This window comes from Oreochromis niloticus, linkage group LG17 (assembly GCF_001858045.2).
Source record: "Oreochromis niloticus isolate F11D_XX linkage group LG17, O_niloticus_UMD_NMBU, whole genome shotgun sequence".
NCBI lineage: Eukaryota > Metazoa > Chordata > Actinopteri > Cichliformes > Cichlidae > Oreochromis > Oreochromis niloticus.
In genome coordinates, this window is record NC_031981.2 from 37759989 (window position 1) to 37779424 (window position 19436).

A 19436-nucleotide genomic window follows, 5' to 3' on the forward strand; every position below is an offset into this window, starting at 1 on the left:
TAACCCTGTCACATCATCAGATGTTTCATCAAAGCAGGAGTAAACCACGAAGGATCAGCTCATGCCTGCAGCTTTCTTCAGCCTGCTGTGTACTGGACAGGTTAATATTAGTTTTATTCTTATCTCTACGCTCAACATTCAAACTGCCCACTGGCCTCTTATCATGTCCTCTCCTTGCATTCCTTCAGTATTTAAGCTGCAATCATCAAATATTTTTTCTAGCAAAAGGGTCATGTGATCATGTGCAGTGTGAATGAAGAATAAAGAAATGACTCATTTTCTAATTCTTTCTTGCACTTTAGAGTCTTTCAGCTGATTATCTGGGTGTCTCTGCTCCCAGCAATGTCAGGTTTACCAGCAGCTACAGAAGCAGGAGCATGAAAATCTGCCCAGTACACAGTTAGCTGTACAAATGCGCTAAAAAAAAGTAGACTGGAGGTTGAAAATACGACAAACATTATACTAACGTATAATAATGTGTATAAACTTTGACAGTTTGTCATTATGATGCTATTACAAATAAAAATATATCGACTTTTATCACCTTTTCAAATCTCAGACAGTCTGCCATGTTTTCATCTGACCATGGCTCGAATCAGTTCAGCACTATTTCAAAGTCAACCACGCTGCTGCTTTTGTACAACATTCGATTTCCTTGTGTGCTTCAGCTTCAGATTAAACTCGGGTGGATGTGAACGTCTACTCAATTTATTTAAGTAAATAAACATGCAGCACTTGTTTCCTTTGCCACACTCTTAGTGATTGACAGCATGAGGACAACAGTGGGACATGTGTCCAAAGGCAGACCGAAGCTATTTTCACTAATGAACAATTCTGAATCACAGCAGGCGTCCACCTCAAATGTGCTCACTCTCCTCAAAACAGTCAGTGAGGTTCAGTGTTATTTACACAGCACCAAATCACAACAACAGTCGCCTCAAGGTGCTTTATATTGTAAGGTCGACCCTACAATAATACATACAGAGAAAACCCAACAATCATATGACCCCCTATGAGCAAGCACTTTGGCGACAGTGGGAAGGAAAAACTCCCTTTTAACAGGAAGAAACCTCCGACAGAACCAGGCTCAGGGAGGGGCGGGGCCATCTGCTGCGATTGGTTGGGGTGAGAGAAGGAAACAGGATAAAGACATGCTGTGGAAGAGAGACAGAGATTAATAACAGATATGATTCAGTGCAGAGAGGTGTGTTAATACAGCGGTCCCCAACCCCCGGGCCACAGACCGGTACCAGTCTGTGAGTCGTTTGGTACCGGACTGCGAGAGTTGAGGCTCGGGTGTGAAATTTATGGTTTTCAGGGTTTTTATCATTAACTCTGTTTCCCTGGGTCTTTCCCGTGTTGTAGTTGTGTGTCTTATTTTGAAAAAAATGTTTACACGTTACCATAGTGACCAGGGAGCATTAAGGGGCAGAGAGGAGGATGTTACTGTCAATGTTGTTGGTGCATTTCAGGAGGAAGCTGCTAATAAAGTTACACAATTACACAGTGAATTCACGTTTATTATCATATTTACAAAATACCACAGTTTTTGTCTCATTTTATTTTGTTGTATTTATCCGAGACACCTTAAAGGCCGGTCTGTGAAAATATTGTCTGACATTAAACCGTCCGTTGGGCAACAAAGGCTGGGGACCGCTGCATTAACAGATAGTGAAAGGCCTGGAGATAGCACTAAATGAGCTATTCTTATTTACCAAATGCTCTGTGTTAAAGATTTGTGGACAGCTGGAGCAAACTGGCCCCAGTGTGAAGGAGAAGCAGCACTCCTCTTAGAGAACAGAGATTCACACAGCACCAGGACGGTGAGCCCAAAAACAGCTTTCAACCCTTTGAAGAACTATTTGATGACCACAGAGCAGTGAGCGCCTCCTGTCACAGATCGTTCCTACGCAGTCACCTGACCTTAACCCCACTGGGTATTTGTGGGGACAGTCGAAGATGGAGAGCACCAAACATTTCCTGGCATTGGCAGAGGCTCTTTGGAACATTGTCAGATAATTCAGGGGTAACATGGGTGACATACAAGCACTGAGATGTTGTTCAGTTCATAGAAACCTTTCAGGGGTGCAGAAATGATCAAACTATCAAATACTGAAAACCCATGCAAATTTCAGGTATAATCACCACTCTGTCTTTTTGCGTGTTTGCCATGGTTCCTTCGTCCTCACCATGCTGCACGTGTGTTTTATTCTGGAGTCATTGTCTCATCACAGCATGACACGGGCAGAAATAAACCCCACACACAGATGGCAGCGCTTTATTTAAAAAGCAGATCACATCACTCTGAGAACTCCTCCTTTTCTTTCAATAGACCTGTCTGCTTTTATTAAGCTACTGTTTGTGAACACATGCTCACACGAGTATAATCTTCATGTGAGTTTGAAGAGGTGCCCCTTGTGGCGCTCCTGTTGCCAGGCAGGATGTCCCCTCCCAGATTTCTGCCCCCTCCAACCGTTCCGCTGTCTGCCACTTTACAGTCGACCCACTGCTGCTTTTGTCCCCTACAAACATCTTTAGCGCCGCCGTCTGCAGGCAGGTATCGGCTCCTGTAACCTCCGGCTGTAGACACAGCACAAAAGATGCAGTCTGTGAGGGTGAAACACAGACACTCTGTCTGTCATCTGTGATCGTCTGTTGAGATGAAAACAGGCTGAGCCGGCTGCTGCTGTGACGAGGTACATACAGTATGTGATTTGGCTCACTGTTGTCCGTCCACATGATAAACTACTGTACGTTCTGAGTGAAACTGAGATAGCATCGCGCTGATAACAGTCAGAGGAAGATGATAATGACACATAAAGTTATTGTCAATTGTTTTCATGTAAACAGGAAGGGCCACCTTCACAGATTAGACACATTCAGTTTACTTATCACAGGGAGTAGTACACAACTGATACAGATGATGTCTGCTGTGGTTATGCGGGCTTTGAGCTGAAGCCCCGCCCCCACTGCCAGTACTGCACCAATACAAGGAAATGTTCTGTGAATAATGATTCATCATTCAATTATCTGAGCAATGAACTACAAGTCCCACTTTGCATCAAAGTGGGCTATATGTGGCTCACAATGTACTTTGACCCCGCTGGTCTAATCAATTGATACAGATATCCTTAAAAGGCCTGTTATATACTCAGCCTGCAGTATACCGCCGCTCCGCTGGTCACCAGCATCACGTGATGCTTTGAGGTCAACGTGCTGTAGATATGAAATATCTAGTCAGAATGTATATAAACTTATTTTCTACAATTAAAATGCAAACAATGTGTTTGTTAGCATACATGAACTACATGTTGTACACTGAGAAGGAAAGTGGGCCTGATCGTGTCTGAATCACGTCCAGACGCTGTAAGTTCAGTGAAGCCTTCCACTGTTTGACTCTCTAACCTTTAATTATGGTCGACTCTTTGTGCCACTCTGCTCCGATCCTCTTTAGCTGTTCTCTTTTCCCTTCAGTAGTTTTCTGCTTTGAGTCCTTTGTGTTGAGACACGTTGGTGTGTACTTTGTGCAAAGCTGACTAAACATTTTAGGCTGCTAATGCATGTTTGCTCCTGAAAATGGAAGACATGAGCATCTAACCAGGTCCAGGAGCATTTAGAGCGTTCAAAGTTATAAAATGGGAGAAGAGGAGAGTTTTGCACTGTGCTGAGAGGACATGGCCTCCTTTGCACGTGTCGCGTCGGGTTTTGAGGATCGACTGGAGCCGTTACAGCGTCTGAAAAGGTTTAATGTATACAGCAGACTTTAAAAGCGGCCCGGGCAGAGGTCAGGCTGAACAGTCCTGTACAGCAGATTAAAGAGTGAGGGCGAGCTTTGATGTGGGAACAATGTGACTCCTGCTGTTGTTAAACCCACAGGGAGCAGCAGCAGCTGCTGTCATCAGGAGCCTCGACCACATCACTGCTGCACAGGCCCACAGCGTCCAGCGTCGTGCTCAGCACATCAACACGCACGCTGATGTTTTCATTGTAACCCGATTACGACAGCATTCCAGTCTTTGGGCTGGCAGGTAAACACTGTCACCATCACATCTCCAGCAAAGTAAACAGAGCCAGGTTACCATGACAACAAAGGAATACTCATTAGTTTTCTTGTGCTGTACAAATTCCAGGCGATGCAGCAGATCAACATCACTTAAATACTCTAAATACTCTGTGAGCCTTAAAAATGTTTCGTCTGGATGTTTTCGAGGATGTTTTGCTTTAAGCTGCACTTTGAGGATTCTGTGCTTTCTACTCAGCGTTTCTCCAGGGTTTGCTCTAAAGCTCGCAGTGTTTTGGTGCACCAAAGCAGCTCTTTAAAATACACATATTCATTTCTTTTATGTGTTTATTATGCTGTGAGTGATTCAGCTTCTTAGAGAAGTTAGACACAGAAAAGAAAGCACTGCCACATTAGCATTAGTCACTGGCATTCTTATGGTGGCACCTCGCCCATTTGGACCACGTATTTTTATATGCAGTGGAAAAATAAAATGTAATCGTCACAAAAACACAAAGACCTTCCTGCATTTTGTGAATCTAATCATATTTTCCGGTTCTCGGAAGAGAAAGCAGAAGGACACGGAGATGATCCGGGGCCTGTGGGTACTGATGGGAGCTCAGGCTGAGAAATCCAGGGCTGGGGGTGACATCTGCTCCTGTGGTAGCTGGGCAAAGGACAGGAAATCAAAAGTAAACAAAAAGTTGATGTCGTTTCAGTGAAAGAGGAAATTAAATGTGCTTGTTCCTTGTTCCTGGTTTTATTTATAGTGGATTTTTCTTCAATCAAAGAATTTCAGCTAAGCTAAATAAGAACACGACACAAAGAAAAGACCTGAAGCTCAAAGTTTATTCACATGTGCTAACCTGTTCTGTTGTCGCTTGTGCTCAGAGAGTGTGTACACTCCAAAGAGTGTATGAAGACAGAAGCACACGTAAGTGAACCAAAAAAAGATTTGCATTGATAGAAATCAGTGATGTGCAATGATGACCTCATTCTGGCACCGCCGGCCTTTCAGTGTTGTTGTGTATGTTTCCTGGGTGTAACTATGTTACTATAGCTGAGGTGTCACATGTACAGGAAGGACAGAAACAGGAGGATTTAGCTGAACAAACACCAACAGCACAACCCCTGAGTGCATGGCATGATGAGCAATGTGTCGTTTTACACTTTGCTGTTTAAACCACTGTGCCAGCAGCGAAACAGGCGACCTTTTATCAAACATGCTACTGCAGTGCGCAAACACTAAGTTCAGTTTTTCCAAACCTGAATTACAAAGTAAAATTGACATAAATGATGAGTCTAAAACAGAAATGACAAAAATGTAGCACGTTCATTGATTGTTCACTTTGACTCTATGAACTGAAACGTGAGAATGTGAAAGCTGATGTGTGTTTGTTTCCCTTTTCTCATGGGAAAAATGATAAATGACACACACATTACACAGAAAACAACACACACACACACTTCTAATCCCAGGTCTCCACAGTCCCACACCGGGACAGATGATGTCATTCACCTGTGGTGACAAAGACTCTTTTGTGCCTGTGCAAACACACACACACACACTGCACTGAATGCACACGTGGTTTGTTTTTGCAGTGGCAAACGGAGCATTTATCATTGGTTTGTTGTCTCGTTCATCAGAATGTGAAAGCCGCTCGTCTCACGTGAGCTAACAAGACGGATCGGGCCAGGTCGTGAGCGGGTCGGCAGGTTTGAAGAATGAGACTTGGTCCGCCTGCCCACCTGTACGAGAATGTAACATCTAAACAGCACAGGGTGCAAATGCATCAGTTACTGTGAAAACAAATGTAGAGTACAGCTATAGACAATAAGTTTACATCTTTATGCTCATTGTTTGATTAGAGGCGCTGTCTTTCAGTAGGTTGTTGAAGTGCAGGGACGTTCTGACTGAACTCTGTGAATGTAAAAACAAACGTCACAATCAGCTCCTTAAAGTTAGCAGTAAAGAGAAGCTCTGCCCTCTGCATCGCTGTCGTCACTTTTGGAGCCCTTACATTTGATGCAGTGTCACAGATTTCTGTTGCCACATTGCTGGGATCCTCCACCTCCACTAAAACAAACAGCATAACATTCCTGTAACACCCCCACCCCCACCTCGGCCCCCACACAGTCACTTCCTGTAGTGTTATGTTTCCAGCTCGCACTGACAGGTGGTAATAAACAAGTTTGCTTTAAGCTGATCAGCTGGAAATTGTTCGGGAATATTCAGCACAGTATAAACATTACGAGGCCCATAAAGTGGATCCAGCTTTATTACCTGATCTCAACGGCCCGAGTCATAATGATGCTTTAGACCTCCTTATTAGACCTTACATACTTTACTTTCAGATGGTCGTGGATTGCTGAGGATAGTCGAGTCATCGTTTGTTCCAATCTGTACAGCTGTCTGTTTGCACTGTGCTGTGGGGAAGTCATCCCCAGAGCTGTTTCTGGATCAGTAGGTGCTGTAAAAAAAAAAATCACACCTGCCCTATCACGCCATGACATCATTGTAAAACACAACAGGTGCAAAGATACGGCTGAGAGATTAGCCCACAATCGTGTGAAGTGCAAATGTGGATCTGCACGTACACAGAGCAGCACATGGACACGCACGTCCGCCTGCAGCCCCACACACACATGCTGGCTGAGGCTCAGTGGACACTGGGACACTCTCAGCTGCACACACCTCTGAGTTTCTTTTATATCCATGTAAAACACTGAATAGTTAGGATATTGCTGAATACTGGTTTTAATTTGAACATTAATTCTGAATATTGGTACAGGCATATATACTCAGTCAGTTTAATGAGTAAAGTCAATATAAGAAGGTTCAGTCTTCATGGACGTTGGTTCATTAAGATCTCAACAGTTTTCCCACATAAGGGAGGAAAAAGTCCAGGTGGAGGCAGCTGGTTTCTCGCTCGTGAGTTTGTAATCACTCTTCCAAATGCATCTTTTGTTTGAACAAGTGTCCCGACACGTGTGTGCTTCCTGCTAAACCAAATAAAGTTCCAGTAATTGGACCAAATGAAGTTTGCACTGGGATCGATTCGAGCAACAGTACAAAAAGTGGGCAAGAAAAAAAGAAGCGGTGGTGGAGACAGTCAGAAAGTATGCCTGACAACGTAAATGTTAATATGCTCGTGCCAGCGTTCATCAATACTGAAAATAATCAAGTTCAATACGTTTTATTGCAGTTTTCAGCTAGTTGCACTTTCAGAATCACCAATAAAATGATGCCTGTGTTACTGAGTGGGATGAAAATGTAATTCCCTTTTCAGGAATGAACAAAAAAATAAACCAGAAAAGAAAAGAAAACCTTTATTAAACCATTTTGAAAACAGTACAGAAAAGCAGAAGAAACCTGGAAACGTCCCTGGAGACTTCATATGTCACAGGTATGTTAAGTATACATGACGCGGTTATCTCGACACACTGCAGTATGTGCCAAAAGTCATTTCACTACTTTTGTTCATGCTGGTCGAGCACTCAGTGCAGCTCCAGTAATGCATAACAGTCCCAGATGGTCCAGAACTTACAGACAGTTTTAAAACACAGTAAAACCAGAAAACCCTGAGATTAAAACGCAGGTTCCACCATCTACACTAATGCTTCTGTTTCTGTGCTTTATTTTGCTTCCTGTCCTTTAGGAGAAGACCCTCGCTGTGGCGAGAGTATACAAAGTTATGGTAGCCTTTGTGCTGTATAGTGTTTTTCAAGCCCTGTTGAGTACCCACAATGCTTTACACTCACCTGAAAACCTGTTCAGCTGCTTGGTTAATCCAACGTAACGTGCACTGTAAAAACAAAAATATCCTAAAAAAACAGTAATATTCCTGCAGCTGGGGCGCCAAAATAATACCAGAAAATAACAGAAAATAACTTTCTCATAAAAATACGGTTATTTTCAGTAATGACAATACAGTTTGTTGCCCTAATTTTACATGGGATTCTGCCTTTTTCAAGTGCTGTTAAACATTACATTAGGAACATTTTAATGTGATTAAACAATGAAATTACCTATAAACAAGGTCAATGAATGCGGCAATATGAATAATAATACTTAAATGTACAGAATAATAAAGTTAACAGTTGGTTTAAATAATAATAATGGATTGCATTTATATAGCGCTTTTCGTGACCCTCAAAGCGCTTTACAATTCCACTACTCATTCACACACTGGTGGAGGCAGCTACAGCTGTAGCCACAGCTGCCCTGAGGCAGACTGACAGAAGCGAGGCTGCCATATCGCGCCATCGGCCCCTCTGGCCATCACCAGTAGGTGGTAGGTGAAGTGTCTTGCCCAAGGACACAACGACCGAGACTGTCCGAGCCGGGGCTCGAACCTGGAACCTTCTGATTACAAGACGAACTGCCAACTCTTGAGCCACAATCGCCCTAAATAACATTATTTGATGTAAAAAGAGTTTATAAGAATCATTTTATATATTTTTCCATAGCATTACATTTGAATTTAACAGTTCAATCTTTCAAATAACGGACGAATATTTGTGGAATTATGATACATTTTGAATGTATTTTAACAATCTAAATATGCATATGTACAGACAAATATATTTAAAAAACAGGAAAATTATGTTTTATTACATTTACAGTGATTTTACGTTATTTTACATTTGAAATGTAAAATCAGTCTATTTATGTAAATTTAATGATATTCTAGAAAAACAGTACAAAACTGTAAAATACACAGTAAAATACTTTTATATTACAATTTTTTTTTACACTGTGGGATGTTTTCTTGGCACACTTTGGATGAATTAGTACAAACACAGCATTGTTTAAATGCTGACCATGTCCATCCGTCTGTGACCTCATTGTTACCACAGTGTCCTGAGCACCCTAAAATCTCATGTCACAGCATTGAAATGATCTCAGCTCCTGTTGTAGTGATGTGCACCAGCAAGAATACAAGCCATAGGGTTAACCCTTCACATCCTGCGCTATCATAGCACACCAGTCGGTGCAGCGCCGGTAATTTGGGGTTCAATGTGTCGACAAAGGGTGCTTTAGCAAGCTGGCTTGAGGAGCCAGGGGTCAAACCACCGCCTTTCTGACCAAAGTACGATCCCGTCTTCTTTCTGGGTCGTGCTGTCCTGTTAGCATTATGCTGACACAACGCTTCGTGTGTGTCACGTAACTGTTGATTCAGGGTTTAGTTTGCCATCTACAGAATTTGAGCAAGTAATCAGCACAACCTCTGCAACTGTATGGAATCATTTTGCTGTGAAAAGTTCACCGGACTATTACAGCAATGAGTTCACTGTTGCCTTTCAATCCTGGACTTTAGAAGCTTGAAGGCGAATGAAATGAATGAGTGAATGACTGTCTCTACCCTCTGAAGCACAGCCAGCAGTGAGAGCAACACAGTTAGAACCTGTCACTAACTTTGTACCACTGCGTTCACCCGACTCACATGTGCTGTACTCACGTGCATGTCGGACAGAACGGTGTAATCAAAGCAGCAAAGGTTGAGGTCTCAGACTGTAGCTTCTTTGGGCATCAGGAGATAAAATGTGTCACTAACTGGTCTTGTCTACATGCAGGTGATACTGGGCTCCTTCCCTCTTGTGTTTGTGAGTCCCGTGCTGCCCTCTGCGTCCCCCACCTCCCCACATGTGAGCAAGTTAACCAAGCTTTAGATCATCTGAGAGGTATGAGCTCATGTAAACTGCACCTTCATCACACACTGTGTATTATTAGGCTGCTGTAGAGTAATGAGGGGCTGATCCAAGCACTGATGGGAAGGGACCACCTCCCATGTGAGGATGTGTATGCATACTGAGGGCTGTGTCCATGTTTGGACCATAGCTAGCCTCCCCCTCCCCCATAACACCTGGCCTGTTGTCCCGTCACCTGTCAAATAAACTTATGCCCACTTGTAAAAAGCTGCAAACACAAAAAATGAGAATCGAGCGTGTTTCCATCAGTGTGGTTGGATCAAAACAACGAATGTGAAACTTTCCTGAAGCTCACAGCTCCCAGGAAAATTTGTAGTAATGGATTCCTAAGTAGACGAGTGACTGTTAGAGCGCTTTAGTGTGGGCAACCTCGGCCATATTTCTAACTTTTATTTGAAGGCAGGAAAAAAAGAACTGTGCTATAAAATGAGAAGGAGAAACAAGTCCACAATTTATATTTCAAGCATCTAAAACAATCCTTAGATGAAGAAATAGGACACGACTGTGTCCTCACTGAGTATAAATAACTTTTTATTGCATTGTCAGCTCCACACCAACCACATACTGTATCTTATAAGTACATGTCATGTGCAGTATAAAGAGAAGTACACATCTCATGGCCCAGGCATTTATTGTTTTTGCCCTGTGAGGGTGAGGGAGCTGTAGAGAAACTGACCTGCGTGCTCTTATCATCTTATATCAGTTGGTCAAAGGTTAACAGCTTTCACAGAAACAGAGCCAGCACAGAGCTGAGTCGTGCTTCTCTGAAGGACACCAAATACGGTCCGAAAGGCATCTAAACATCGGCGTTGCTCTATATCCCGTAGTCCTGCGGTCCTGGGGCACGTGCAGCAGTAAAAAGCACCTGCACATGGAAGCTGATTCATTTAGACCAGGGGTGTCCAACTCCAGGCCTCGAGGGCCGGGGTCCTGCTGGTTTTAGATGTGTCCGTGATCCAACACAGCTGATTTAAATGGCTAAATGACCTCCTCAACATGTACTCCTCAACAGAAGCCTGGTAATGAACTAATCATTTGATTCAGGTGTGTTGACCCAGGCTGAGATCTAAAACCTGCAGGACACCGGCCCTCGAGACCTGGAGTTGGACACCCCTGATTTAGACTGACAGTGACATGATATGAATATGAGGTCAGAACAATGTGGCTGAACTCAAACAACAACTGGTGTAAACATCTTGAAGGAATGTCCATACAAACAGCTTCTTCCCCTGGGCCATTCACACTGTTAGCACGCACTATCCCCCACACCCCACCTCCACAATCAGAGCCACGGTCAGAGTAACCTTCATCACTCAGGCCACTCACACAGACTCTGCACTCAGACCGAGGCTGCTTGTTCGGAGCACCTGTAATTTTTCTTCTACATGCACAATGACAATAAAGGGCTATTCTTTGCTATTCTGTTCTAAACAGAACGTGTGCACGTGCACGTGGATGTGTGCATGTCGGCAGTGTGCAGCAACAAGGCACAAAACCAGTGCATGATAACACAACCTGTGTGCAAATCACGTTACAATAAAACTAACCTTTGCTAAAATGACAGATACAGTTTAACCAACCTGCAGGGTTTAGATTTGGTTTTAGCATTGTTAGCATGTGCATGCATGTAATTCGAGCAGGTCATCTGTTATCGGGGTCGAGATTTCCACAAGAATGTAAAATCTGACTGTATAGGAAAAAAGAGATATTCAGTTTACTTCATCGGTTCATTAAATTTGATGCCTTATTTTTGTCCTTGATCTGCCTGTTGGTGATTATTTATGACACGTGCTTGTTAGGCAGCGTTTCTTTTGTTTGATTTACTGATGCTTGGTTTGCGATTGTGCCTGTTTGCATATGGATTCTCAGCCTACACAACCTAAGCAACCTGCTATCATGTAGATCACCACAAACCCACCAGCACATAGCTCACCATGGATGCCCAGGTTGAATGCTGATTGGTTGACAAGTGGGCCCAGATCAGGGAAGAGTGACAGTGGAGTTTACTGGGAATGGGAAAAGAATTAAAACCACCGTATATTTATAAACAGTGTGGAAAGTGACAGTGGACGCTCTCTATTGTTCTTCCCTGCAGACCAGGAACAGCACACAGGCTGGTTGGACCACATACTTTGGAGCCTCTATAGACATTGTCTGCAGGTAGCTGGGGTGTCCACGTTCAGCCCATAATAATGCTGAAAGATAGGTGAAGACTCTGATTCACATATTCATGTCCTCATGATGCAGGATGCAGGATGATATCAGCAAAACTATTTAATCAGTAGATATCTTGTATGACTTCATGTTTAGCCCAGTTTTTCTAAATCAGTGTGCAAAGAACATGCAGGAGCACACACGTCATTTTGTGTGTTCGTTCCACAACAACCGTGCAGGCGTCGCCCTGAAAGTGCTTGTTTACGTTTTGTACTTTCAGGTTCACTGCTTTACGTGTCATGAGCAGTGACTCACACACGCAGGCCTTTGGTCACATCAGGTGTTGTGCATTTGACTAAAGGGGAACACCTGCAGTGATATCACTCACTGGGGGGCGTGGCCACAGAGAGGCCCATTACACAGATGGCAGCAGCACCTTGTGAGTCAGTGTTGAATTAAAGTTGTCAAATGTGACGTTGACACATTGTTTACTGTCACTGTTTTGGTGGCATGGCAATGGAGTGGTTCGCCCACACATGAATGCATTACAGTAAAAGCAATAAAGCTAATGTGGTGGATTTTAACAACAGCACTACTTATAGCAGAGGCCACGCTGTGACCGGTCCAAGCGTTAGCCTTTGGGCTTCAGCTTGACAGCAGGCTGCTGCTGATGGAGGCCGAGATCTTTGGAAATGAAAAGTGCATTTATAGCTCCCCTTATGAAGCCACATTCTTGACTAATCCAGAGGATAGCTGTGTAGCACGGCTCCTCTGAGCTCATAGGCACAGCAGAAAACAAAGAGAAGGAGCGCCATGCCACTGGGCCTGAACCTGAGAGTCATTCTTAAGCCTCGTGTTTATACAAATACATGTAGCTGGGGTGAGGTAAGAGCACAGTCCAGAACCTTCTGTCCAGTGGAGCCATGAGGGGCCCACAGGACTCTGTTTTCTCACTTCTTAGAATAGTGATGATGAGCACTTTATTTAGATCAAAATATCATTTTTTTCAAAAAGCCCCACAGTCACTAAAGCATAAACACCTTTGAAACCTTCCCTCATGTGACCAGCTTATGTTCATATGTTCAGCTGGAGCATCTGTAAGACATGCTTTCACACTGAACTTTACAGACCTTGAGGAAAAAATAAAAAATCGCCCCTAAACTTCATTTCAGATTGTGCCGCCCAGACAACAAGAGGTAATCCAGCATTTACAAAGCAGGCAGTGAGTGTTTCACGTCACTGTGGAGGAATGTTGGCCCACTCATATTTGTTTTCATTCAGAAACACTGGACGGTTGGTGAGTATGAAAAGCTTCGTTTCCTCGTTTCCAAACTCTGCTTTTTGTTTTCATCTGAGATATTAACATTTGTCTTTGGTCCACTCTTAAGATGATTTCATTTTTATATCACTCACTCACTCGGGTGTATCGTCATGGAGATCTATCATGTTCATTTCTCTGTTTTCATTTTCAGACTCCGCCTCAGTCACTTTGCATCACAGTTCAAAGAATCTTATGTGATACTGAGCTTTAGTAAAGTCTGCTAGATCCTCTGAAAGAGCTCGTGTCTCTTTTAGGTTTTATATTCAAACCTTTTTTCTTCCTGCTTGCTGAAGTACTAAAGTGATATTAACAAGTCAAAACATTTTGCCCAAAATTTGCCTTCAGTTATGTGTGAGCAGCACAAAATGTAAGAAACTGCATCAAGTTTGCAAAAATATAACGGGACATTTGTTTTGTGCATTTTACTTTTCACGCTTTCACATTTTCAAGTCAACCAAAACAAAGAAAACGTCATGTGTCCTAGTGTGTACGTGTGCATGTGCTCACAGTGTAAGCTCAGAGCACAGAGAAAAGACACACGCAAGTGTAAATAGACAGAGAGTGGAAATTAGTCCACCCACAAAAGTGGTGACCTGATCAACACATGTCAAACTGCACTATAAAGAGGACAGGATGATAGCAGCAGCAGCAGCATGCTGCTAACGTAGGACCTACTCGGCTGGTTTTTACAGTTTTCCATTAGTTGACAGTATCAGGTAGGTTTTTAGTACCTGCTCGGCCAGGGTTCCAAGCAATCCGAGGCAATCTGAAAATGTATCGTCAACAGACTGCATGCCACCGATTGGCTGGTCAGTGGTGTCACAGTCATGAGGGCGTCTCCTTCATGAAAATCCAAACCACCATTTTGAAACCTGAGGGAAATGACATCACAAAAAAGTCTGACAAAAAGACACACACCAAGACGCAGACACACCGTCGCCTCGACGGCCACCTGGTGCATACGAATGACATCACAGGATGTTCGGCCACGTTGCTAAAACGACCCCACACACATTAGGTGGTGCTCGATGGAGTCGAGCCAAGTAGGTAAGCCTCGGGACTAACTGTGTGCAGACAGAGGACCCTGTCTGCACCATGAAACAGAAGCAAAGCAGAGCCTGGGAATCTCCCTACAAACTGCTCATAGGTTTGGCTGTTTAAGGCCAAGAGTTCAGTGAACTGTGATTCAGACTTCAGTCTAAAGAGCCCTGTAATGGCTCTGACACAGGATCCATGCTTTTATCTATTCAGCTTATTCTTTCCTCTGAATGAGAGTTTTGCTGCCTGTGATGGTGACGCAGCAACGCCTGCCTTTGATTTTCTGTCTGAGTCAAAAGACGACACACGGCATAAGAAGGCAAAGAAGCTGCTGGAGCATGTGGAGCGTCTGAGGGAGGCCTGATGATGACAGAGACAAGAAGAAGAAAACTGAGCAGTAACTGAGATTTTATGGCTGAAATCTGATCTCCACCCTCCACAGCTCATCCCAGAGTGGGCCACAGGGGTACGAACAGCAACACGAGCACGAAAACGTGCAGTCAAAAACAAAGCCGCCCAAGTAGCAGCGATGCCGCCTTTTAAAGCCGGGACTTTAGCTTTGGCCATCTGCAACCTCACAACATGGATGATCCTTCACAGCTTTTTAAAGACCTCGTCTGTTAGAATAAATGTGGCTCCTGCAGGTGCTGTAAGGAAGGACAGTTAGTGGGTGGTTACGTTTGCTTAGTTCACACTCTTCACAGTTACTCCCTAATCAGAACTGACACATTCCAGCAATTCTGCCGGATTCCCAGTGCACACCACAGTCAGTGAGTCAGGCAAAGTGAGAAATCCCAGTGTTCATCATCATTTCCAAAATAGTGAAGATGATATTCACATCTTTTTGGAAGCTAACCTCCAAGTGCAGAACAAACCCCAGAAAATAAGAAACAAGTGGATCAGTGCACTTTGCAAGGAATCGTATGTATTTGCAAGTCAACCCTGTACTTCAGAGACGTTTCCATTAAAGCTGACGTTTTCTGTCGTAAATGCTGATTTTACAGGGTCCTAAAATACTAAAAAAGTAAACATGATTTCGTCCTAATCAGAGCCACAGATCCAAATATAATCACATCATAAATCATTGTCTGCAGCGTCTGGTGCTGCTGAGACACAAAAAAATCCACCTTTAGTTTAGCTTTGGGAAAAGCGAACGTCTGTAAGAGCCTGACTGTCTCCTGCACCGACAGGACTGCTGTACAGGCTTCACACATACTCTCTGACAAGGAAGTGTAGTGAACAAGGGAAAGATTATTCTTGAAAGTTGTCCACCACAGGACTCAGCACTTCATCTCTAGGCCGGAGCATGTTCCCGCCCTGTGCTTCCTGTGCACTGCGGCGGTCTGCGCCTTTCCTCACGGCCTGCTTCTCTCTAGCAGAGCCCAGAGCATGAATCTGACTTCTGTTGCTTTTTCTTCCTCTCCCACAGAGGCCCTCAGACAGTCGGTCCTCTCACTCGGGCTTGTGCTCTCATTTCCTTCACAGTGTCCTGAAAGTAGCCCACATTTGGCTGACTGATGTGCTGAGCAGCGTCTCTTCTCACTGCCAAGAGCGCCATATGTTCAAGCTCCAGATGATGACTGTGCTGTCTGCAAGGCTGCCATCTTTAAACTATCAATTGGAGTGAGACTGTGGGAGGCTGTGTTTGGAGGAATGAAGGTGGGGACGGTTGGGGACGGTCTCCCTGCAGAGGGGTTTTGGGGGTTTTGCCATGTTGAACGGCATTAAAGTGGTGAGCAGTGCCAATGATGAGAGGAACTTACAGTAACTTTAATGTGATCTGTCGTTCCTGGCTGTCTGTTTTTGGCCTTTGTTAAACTCTGAAGCCTACGCCATCATTAGAAACAAAAGGTGCTGTTAAAATATAGCAATGCTATGTAGCATTTAAAAAGTAAGTAAAGTTTATTTATTAAACGCTTTTCATAGACAGGCAGTCACAAAGGTTAAAATAAACAGAATGTTAAGTAATAAAATAGACAATATAAACAAAACAAAGGGTTAAATGTAAATTTTTAAAAAACATTGTGAAAAAAAGGAAAAATGGCCACTCGTCACAAGAGTTTCCATCTGTAACTTCAACACTTGCTACATTCACAGGTTATAGTTCCCATAGATGAATATTTTGGGGTCACAGTCGTGGTTTCGTTCTGTAGTTGTTGCAGTCTGAGTGGCTCCTCTGTGATTAACTCATGACTGTTATTTTATTTCCTTCTCCATTTTTGTCTGTTTATTTACTTCTTATCTTATACGGTCATTTTTTACCCGTCTGTTCACCGTCATCCATCCTGATGTAGAGTGCACAGGATCAGAGAGACAAACTGCTGTTTGATCTCATCCACATGGAGAATAACAGTATAAAGGGCGTCGCTGCGTGCCAGCTACAATAAAGAAGAACCTATCAGTCTCCAACCAGGACTGTGCATGTTAGAGCGCATTAAGCAGCATGAAGTCTTTAACAGCTTCCTGACAGTGAGCGTCTTTTCCTGAGGAAGAATGTAGAAGAGCAGCTTTTAAAGACAAGCAGGACACTAATTTCCAAGCTTTCCTTAGAAAGGCATCTCTGTTAGCTGATATTGATGGAGACCATGCTGATCCAGTATTTGGGTGTGTGCGTCTGCCCAGGAGCCTGAGGCATGTTTATGCTCTATAATCATTCTCCTTGCAGAGATGTGTGGTGCTCTCCTGTCTGTACCGAGCTTTTCCAGATCCTCGTACGCTGTGTTGTTTTCTTCTCCTCATCTGTCTCCTTTGTTGCAGCTTGGCATGTGTTTGGCAACCCTAATCTGGCCACATTCAGGACTATAATATGTGTTTTTAGGATTCACCCCCCTTCTCTCTCACGTGTCCTCTTTGCAGGAAAAGTCTGTTTATTTCCTTCTTGGCTGTAGAAAGTGTGTGTCCTCCCTGCAAGTGGATCAGCTTCCCTGTGGGTGGAGGTGACTCGTGTTCTCACTGCTGTGGCAGGCAAAGGTGCCAAATGCACACACACACACACACACACACACACACACACACACACACACACACACACACACAAAGACACACACACACGCACAGGATCAAGACCTGGACAGTGTGGAGGGCTAAGCTCTGCTGCTTCTATGCAGCCTTCAGGGCTACATTACAGGTTGTCCCAAACTTAACCCTGTGCCTGTTAGCTAACTATGGCCCACATGACTCACAGGGATATAATGCAGGGCAATTACCTCTGATTTAACCTTAACACGAAATAGTTATGCTTGCCAAACAAGGCCATGCAATAATAGTAGGATACAGCAGAAGCAAGGCTCAGTGTGCTTTTATTAGTGCTCCAGTGAACAAACAGTGTAATTACCTGTCAGGATGCTGTGTCAGGGCCAGCTTCAGGTTCACTGACTTCACTCATTTCTATTTTTTTGACAACCAAACACACGTTTTGTTATCTTGGATTTCTTTATTTTAATGGCTCGCTCAGAGGATTTTATTAAACAGTTATATCGTTGGGAGGATATTGACAACTACCATAGTTCCAGAGCATAATCTGAGTCACTAGTTTATGTTCATCATGATAACACAGCTGTTGCTAAGTTTTGCTAAACTGGTGCACACAGCTAATGCTAGCCTTTGGCCCTCATTAACTTAAGAATGAAATCAAAGTTAGGGTGTATTACTTAATTTACATATAGATAGCTGATACTAAGAATGTCAGCTCTATAAGCTATAAGCAGTAAAAAGTTCAGTTCTGAAGTTCCCCCCAAAATCACCTGGTCTTACCAGGTTACCGCGTTCCAAATTATTATGCAAATTGTGTTTAAGTGTCATAAACATTAAATAAGTTGTTTTTCAATTAAACTCATGGATGGAATTGTGTCTCAGGGCTCTTTGTATCACTGAAATCAATCTCCGACTCCTGTGATCATTAGTTTGCCAGGTGAGCCTAATTAAAGGAAAAACTACTAAAGAAGGATGTTCCACATTATTAAGCAGACCAGCATTTTCAAGCAATATAGGAAGGAAAAATGATCTCTGCTGCTGAAAAGCGTGAAATAGTTGAAAGCCTTGGACACGTAATGAAAACCTTGGCTATTTCACAAAAACTAAAGCGTGATCACCATAATGTAAAAGATTTGTGGCTGAGTCAGAGCACGCATGGGCTCGTGCAGATAAAGGCACAATGATGAAGGTTTCTGCCAGACAAATACATCAGATTAAGAGAGCAGCTGCTGAAAGGCCATTACAAAGCTGCAAACACATATTTGAAGGGATGATCTGATATCGTCGTGTTGGTGTTGTTCCCAGATCATCATGAAAATGTTGTTCCAGGTTCAACATTGCAAGTGACCAATCACATTGTTGTGACGTTATTCTTTTGCGCGCCAAGCCATTCGTGCATTTATGAAATTCCAATGTTGCAAGGACAATATCAATTCTGCTTACCGTTTATTAAAGGGTCAGGGTCAGGGTCCGTTGATCGGCCGACAGAGGCGGTTTCTCGCAGCTTAAGTACAGTTTTTTGTTTTACGGCGGTTTTTCCCGAAGTCGCAAAAGTATGACGTCACAACATTCTGATTGGTCACTTGCAATGTTGATCCTGGAACAACATTTTCATGATGATCTGGGAACAACACCAACACGACAATACCAGATTGTGCTATTTGAAGCTGCTGGTGCCTCTGGAGCCCTGCGAACATCAAGGTGGAGGATCCTCCAGAGACTTGCAGTTGTGCATAAACCTTCTATTCGGCCACCCCTAACCAATCCTCACAAGCAGAAATGGCTGCAGTGAGCCCAGAACTACATGAAAACTAATTTTCAAACAGTCCTGTTCACTGATGAGTGCAATGCAACCCTGGATGGTCCAGATGGATGCAGTGGTGGATGGTTGGTGAACAGCTACCATGTCCCAACAAGGCTGCAACGTCAGCAAGGAGGTGGTGGAGTCTTGTTTTGAGCCGGAATCACGGGGAGAGAGCTGGTCGGCCCCTTTAGGGTCCCTGAAGGTATGAAAATGGCCTCTGCAAAGAATGTGGAGTTTCTGACTGACCACTTTCTTCCATGGTAGAAAGAGAAGAACTGTGCCTTCCGTAACAAAACCATCTTCATGCAAGACAATGCACCATCTCATGGTGCAAGGAACACCTCTGCATCATTGATTGCTATCGACATAAAAGGAGAGAAACTCGTGGTGTGGCCCCGATTCTTCCGATTTCAAGCCTATTGAGAACCTTTGGA

General features: G+C 43.6%; 1 long non-coding RNA gene across 1 annotated transcript; it reads left to right on the plus strand.

Moving 5' to 3' along the window:
* The first annotated feature begins 12290 nt into the window (after nt 1-12290).
* On the plus strand, nt 12291-13410 carry LOC109195133 (uncharacterized). The gene is made up of 3 exons (XR_002056808.1): nt 12291-12751; nt 13039-13163; nt 13339-13410. It is a non-coding gene; the product is annotated as an uncharacterized LOC109195133 (long non-coding RNA).
* Nucleotides 13411-19436: the final 6026 nt, after the last annotated feature.